This window comes from Silene latifolia, chromosome X (assembly GCF_048544455.1).
Source record: "Silene latifolia isolate original U9 population chromosome X, ASM4854445v1, whole genome shotgun sequence".
In the NCBI taxonomy this organism is placed as follows: domain Eukaryota; kingdom Viridiplantae; phylum Streptophyta; class Magnoliopsida; order Caryophyllales; family Caryophyllaceae; genus Silene; species Silene latifolia.
Window position 1 is genome coordinate 18,801,307 of NC_133537.1, and position 7,057 is coordinate 18,808,363.

Genomic DNA, 7,057 nt, shown 5'->3' on the forward strand with positions numbered 1-7,057 from the left:
GCCTGTGCAATTAGGTCTCCCTGTAGTGATTTCAGGACTAGTCCTAGACCAGTTCCTTTCATATTTGTTGCTCCATCTACATGTAAGGTCCATTCTTGGTCTGTCTTATGGGTGTCAAGGTGATTGACCTCTTTTATGAGGTCTGGTTCTAAGGTAGGACTGAATTCAGCCACGAAGTCTGCTAATGCCTCAGACTTAATTGCCGTCCTGGGTTCAAAGGTTATGTCATAGGTGCTAATTTTTACTGACCACTTTGCCATTCTGCCTGATAACTCAAGCTTTCTCAGGACAGATTTGATAGGCAGGTTGGTTCTTACAATAATTGGGTGGCTTTCAAAATAAGGTCGAAGTTTGGTGTAGGACATGACTAAAGCAAGTACATATTTTTTAAGTAAGTCATACCTGGTTTCTGCATCTAGGAGACTCTTACTTACATAGTAGACTGGATGTTGTTGGCCATCAATTTCTTTAGTCAGGACTCCACTTACTGCTGTCTCTGTGACAGATAGGTAGACCGCCAGGGGTTCTCCTTTGTCTGGTTTGGCTAGTAGTGGAGGTGTAGTCAGGTATGCTTTCAGATCTTGGAAGGCTGTCTCATGTTCAGGCAACCATTTGAATATCTTGTTTTTCCTGAGTAGGTCATAGAATGCCTTGCATCTTTTTGATGATCTGGATATGAATCTATTCAGGGCTGCAACTCGTCCTGTCAGCTTTTGAATGTCTTTGACTGACTTGGGGGATTCCAATTCCAGTATGGCTTTTATTTGTTCTGGGCTGGCCTCTATTCCTCTTTTGGTCACCTTGTAACCTAGGAATTTGCCTGAAGAGACTCCAAAGTGGCATTTGGAAGGGTTAAGCTTCATGTTGAATTCTTCCAGGATCTTGAAAGCTGTTTCCAAATCCCTGACATGGTCTTCAGCCTTTTTTGATTTGACCACCATGTCATCAATATAAACTTCCATTGTGTCCCATATTTGGTCTTTAAACATTGTATTGACCAGGCGTTGGTATGTTGCCCATGCATTTTTCAAGCCAAAGGGCATTGCTGTGTAGCAGTATATGCCTCTTTCCGTGATGAAAGCAGTGTGTTCCTGGTCAGATGGGTGCATCTTAATCTGCTTGAATCCACTTGAGGCATCCATAAATGTCAGGAGTTCATGGCCTGCTGTACCATCTACCATTGCGTCTATATGTGGGAGCGGAAATGGATCTTTTGGGCAGGCTTTATTGAGGTCTGTGTAATCTACACAAACTCTCCACTTGCCATTCTTTTTTTGTACTACCACTACATTGGCTAGCCAGTCAAGGTACATGACTTCTCTTATCATCCCAATATCCAATAGTTTGTCCACTTCTTCATTAATAATAGCATTTCGTTCAGGGGCAAACTTTCTTCTTTTCTGCTGAACACGCTTATAAGATTTGTCTATATTTAGTTTATGTGTAATAATATTTGTATCTATACCAGTCATATCAAAATGTGACCAGGCAAAACATGACGATTTACTTTTAAGAAAGCTTACTAATTCTGGCCTGATGTTGTCAGGGACATCAGATCCTACCAGTACATGCCTGTCAGGATACTCAGGATCTAAAATTACTTGATTTGTTTCCATTTTGGTTTTTGCCACATGAGTTGTCCTGACAGGGTACTGTAATTGCTAGGCGAGAGACTTACCTGCCTTGGAGGGCTTCAGTGACTCAGTATAGCATTCCTGAGCGGATTTTTGTTCACCTTTTATGGTTGCTACTCCCCATTCTATCGGTATCTTGATGCATTGGTGGTAGGTGGAGGGTATGGCCCTTATATTGTGGATACATGGACTTCCTAGGATGGCGTTGTAGGATGACAGGTAGTCCAGGACTCCAAATCTTTCGTATGAGGAGACCCCTTCCACATATGTGGGCAGGTGTATTTCCCCCAGTGTATTCCTTGTTTCTCCACTGAATCCTACTAGGACATTAGACTTCTTTATGATTTGACTTTCATCAATCTTCATTGCCTTAAAGACATCAAGCATGATCAGGTTCACTGAGCTGCCTCCATCTACTAAGATTCTTAGGACACGAGCAGTTCCTATTTGCATGGTGATGACCAGGCTATCATGGTGTAGATCTAGAATGCCCTGCATATCAGTGTCGTCAAAAGTAATTTGAGGTAAATTTCTAGGTTTAAAAGGAGATTTCATTTTTTACTCACTGGCAATTTTCTTTACAGCTGAACTGGTCAGGCCACAAATCTCATATCCTCCATTGATGAATTTGACCTCATAGATGGGTGGTGCTGGGGGCAGGTCTCGTTGTTGCCTTTCTGGGTTCTTTCTTGTACCATCATCCTCTCTGTTCTTTGTTGGCATCAGGTCTTTCAGATATCCCTTCTTTAGCAGGTAAGCCACTTGTCCGCGCAATCCCAGGCATTCTTCTGTTGTATGCCCTATATCCATGTGAAATTCACACCACCTTGTAGTATCCTTCCTTGAGTTGGGATTGTCTGACTTCTTTGGCCACTTGACAATGTCTCCCATATGGTCAAGTCTCTTGATTAGTCCTGCAATGTCAACAGAGAAGTTATATTCTTGGATAGGAGGATAAGTATAGGAATTACCTCGTTGTTCATGTGTATAGTTGACTTCAGATCTGCCAGGTCTTGTGTAAGGAGATGGCCTGGAACTGCTTCCTCTGTGGTTGGAACTTTTCCTGTTGACTTTGTCATATCCTGAATTGCTGTCAGTGTTGTCTGCCTTGTAGCCTTTATCTTCTTCCAGCCGAATGTAGCCTATGGCCAACGCTTGGACATCTTCAAAGGTATGATAGGGCTTCATGGTCATTGCATCGTAGAAGTCACTATCCAGGGGTAACCCTTGCCTGAAAGCTTCCACGGCTGTTCCAACATCACATCTGGGGATTGAGACCTTTTCCTTGTTGAATCTTGTCATGTAAGATCTAATTGACTCTCCAGGCTTTTGCTTGATCCTGTATAAGTCACTGGATCTCTTCTCTAGTTCCCTGCTGCTGGCAAACTGATGGTTGAAAGAGTTGACCAGGTCAGCAAAGTACTTGATGCTTCCATTTGACAGGTTTATGTACCATTGCAGGGCAGGTCCGTTCAGGGTTGTTCCAAATCCTTTACACATGCAGACTTGGCGTAGTTCACTGGGAATAGATGCTGCCAACATCCTTTGCTTGTAGTAGGCAACATGATTTTGTGGATCTGTGGTACCATCATAGATTCTCATTGAGGGAACCACAAATTTCTTTAGCAGGTTTATCTTTGCTATTTCATCCACAAAGGGTGAATCAGCATAACTTTCTGGATTTGCTTCTTCAATTGGGGTAGGAACTCCAGGAATCTTTTCAAATCTTTCATGGAGTTTTTGGATTTCCTGGAGCATAGCCATCATGATTGCTGTGTTGGTTTGATCTGGTGAGGTTTCTTCATTTTGGAATTCTTCTGAGTTTGTTTCTTCTCCTACTTTGGACTTTGGTGGGGTAGGAGTGCCAATATTGGAGAAATCAATGTTCCTGATGATTGAAGAGAATGGTATGCCAGGCTGAACTTTCAACTTTGATCCTGAAGCCTTTTCTTCCAGCTTTAGTTTCAGGCTGGATTCTGATTCTTTTAATTCTGCAACTTCTGCTTCAGCCTGGGCCATTTTCTGTTTCAGTTGTTCCATTTCCAACAATTGTTCTGGCGGGCGGCGGCAAGATTTGTTGCTCAATGCTATCTCCTGCCATTTCTTAAGTTTTTGTGTTATTTGGTTTTGATTATTTTTGAGCTAGATGCCCCACGGTGGGCGCCAATTGTTTTGGCAGGGATTTTGGTAAATGAGAACGCCCTACCAGGGGATTTAAAGTAGGGTGATCTAACTCAAATAACTTGCCTGACTAGTTTTGTTAAGTAAATAAACAAACGATAAACTTCGTCTTATAGTTGTCTCACAAAAGCTCTCCTCACAATTATATTTGAGTTTTAGAAGAAGAAGAATAATTATGATTGTGAGGTATAGGGTTGGTATTTATATAAATTGGTAGGAGAAGAAGGAAGGTTCTAGGAAAGTCCTTTTAATAATAAAATATTGAAAATATCTTAAAGCATAGGTAACACCCAAACCAAAAACTATCTTCCTTCACTTGGTCCCACCGTGGCCCTACACGGCTCACCCACACGGTCCAACCCGTGGTCCCCACTCCGTCTTATTTGCTTATTTTATTTTACTTCTTTTCTTTTACGATTACAACTTATTATTTATTCCACTCAATATTTATTCATCTTATTATTTATTTACGACTACTCACGTAATTATAAATATAAACTATTAATTAAAATACGGAGTATTACAGTCTTCCCTCCTTAAAAAGAACTTCGTCCCGAAGTTCACCGCTCCTTAACACTCAACCAACCAATAAATTTTGTGAACGAACACACACTTAGATAAATTACTAACAGAAATGATCACAAACTAACAACTAATGCGGTGTTATAAAGCTTGTCCTAAACTGGGTTACTGCGAGGTTTATATTGCCAGACATAGAATAGGTAAGGAAAGAACACGGAGTTTCAGATCTTCTACAACTTTGAACGGAAACGTCGACTAAGTGTACTCACCTTGACTTGCCATATTGTTGTTGTTCGTTTTAAAATGTCTCAAACCAATTCTTGTTGTCACAGGAAATGGTAAAGGAAGAGATAGGATAGAATATGTGGATTGAAAATTGTACTTTTATTGAAATGGTGAATTTATAGACTCGAGAAGACATGTGACTCGTGAGACAGCCCCCCAGGTTGTCACTACAAGTGGAAATGGGCACAAAGAAAGACACTAGAACAATTATGGGAAAGAAAGCCTAAGACTCGGACGCAAACTTTGATTCGATCCTAAATCTAGACTCCTAATCATCACTGTTATCTTCGGAGGATCCTCTTTCAGCATCTGGTGGCTTGAATGTCCGGTCTTGATCGTTGAACGATTTGAGCACTTTGTCCTCGTTGTTTGGGGTACTAGAAGGGTAAAGGCCCATGAGACCTTTCTGTCATTATTATTCCGTCTCATACACAACTCGTAAAATACAATATAACATTATTTATATAATTATAAAATACGAGGTATTATATTAACGACCATAAAACCACTAAATACAACAAAAAAAATATCATAAACAACTTTATTACAACAAAAAAAAAAGAATTTTCTATATCTATATATAAAAAGTAGAGAAGTAGAAAAATAAAAAAACTTCCCAAAGAGAAAAGTGAGAAGAAAATAAAAATTAGAGAAAGTAATTAATTAGTGTTAATAATAGATTGTTAGTGGTCTCGTAGCTCAGTTGGTTAGAGCGTTGCTCTTATGAGCCGAAGGTCGCGGGTTCGAGCCCCGCCGAGACCAATAATTTTTTTCCGATTGATGTTTGGTTTTTTTATCATATAATCGGCATATGATTTTGTCACGTGTCACCTACGACGTATTAAAGATAAAAATGATTATATTAATAAATTACTTAATTAATACTTGATCTATTACACATTTAATACAATTTTGGCAAATTAATTCAAAACCCATTTTGAACAACTTGGAATAATTTCTGATTTCCATGGCATATTCTCATCTCATTATAAACTTTGTATCTGCAGATGTCAACTAGCATAGTTGGTAATGTTATAAGAGATGGTGCTCGTGACCTTAGGTTCAAACCCCGTCAGCATCAAAAATCGTCCTTATGACTCCCTTTACGCCCCACAAAAAAATTATAGACTTATCTCTACAAATGACCCTTATTTCCTTAAATGAATGATAAGGAAATTTGTTTTCAATATCTATCCTTCTTCTATGAACATTTAAATTTATTAACGTTATATCTATAAATAACTATTGTAAGAATCATGGTCATTTTTTTATTTTATGTTGTCAGCTAAATCTTATATATAAATTATTTGAACTGTTCTGAATTCACCACGCCGCATTTCAATCTTAATTACAAGAATTAATGACGGCTACATTAATAAATGTTGTATAGATTCTACCAACATATTAATTAAATTTTAATATAGTATTATTATTACAACAACAATATCAGAGCCTTAATCCCAAAATGATTTGGCGTCGGCTGATCGACATGAATCATCCTTTAGAACCGTCCATGGGTGTGCATACCTCAAAAATACGGGAAAAAAATAGAAGTGTGTTTTGGCAGGAATTTTGGTAAATGAGAACGCCCTACCAGGGAATTTAAAGTAGGGTGATCTAACTCAAATAACTTGCCTGACTAGTTTTGTTAAGTAAATAAACAAACGATAAATAAAGACACAAAGATTTTATACGTGGAAAAACCCTGGAAATAAGGGAAAAAAACCATGGGCACCAAGCCAGGAGTGATTGTGATTATGATCTTAGATAGCTTGACAGAGTACCCGTATATCAGGCGTGATAGGCAAAAATATTGCTTAAGAATACAAGAGGGGGAGTGAGAGTGAGAGTGTGTCGAATGTCCTTTCTATTTTTTCTTCTCTTCAATTTATACTAGCTTCCCAAGTCTTATTTTTCTTCCGTTTAGAGTTTCTTGGTAAATAGGGCTTGTGCCCTATTTACCCGTGGGTGGTTGCCATCCATTTAGCCATTGCCTTTGACTATTCCCTATATCTTTTCCTTCTGAATTGGTCTTCCTTGTTTGTAGGGAGTATATTTGAACAACTTGGTTGTTGCCTGCTCTGCTTGTGCAGCACTTTTCTTGTGCCTGACGTGTTCTCCTTTCAGGCTGGTGGTTATTTATTGCCTGTCTTGTATCAACTCATGCTTGATGCCTGTCCATATCCAGTTAGTGCCTGATTTCTGGTGTCCTTTGCTTGAATCTTAGTTTTGATCATCGCCTGGCCTTTGTCAGGTCAAGCACGGTAATTCTGGGCCCAACAAAAAGAAAAGTGAAAAATAAAAGGGGAGTGAAACATAATACAAAAGCCAGGTAAACTTATAAGTTTTAAAATCGAAGTCCGGATTTCTTTTATAAAAACTTAGAATTTAAATCGAGAATAAAGATTAAAACGATTTTGAAAACCGAAGTAAAA

The 7,057-nt window shown here is 38.9% G+C and overlaps 1 non-coding gene across 1 annotated transcript; it reads left to right on the forward strand.

The window, feature by feature from the left end:
• The first annotated feature begins 5,310 nt into the window (after positions 1-5,310).
• Positions 5,311-5,384, forward strand: TRNAI-UAU (transfer RNA isoleucine (anticodon UAU)). Its single transcript has one exon. It is a non-coding gene; the product is annotated as a tRNA-Ile (tRNA).
• Positions 5,385-7,057: the final 1,673 nt, after the last annotated feature.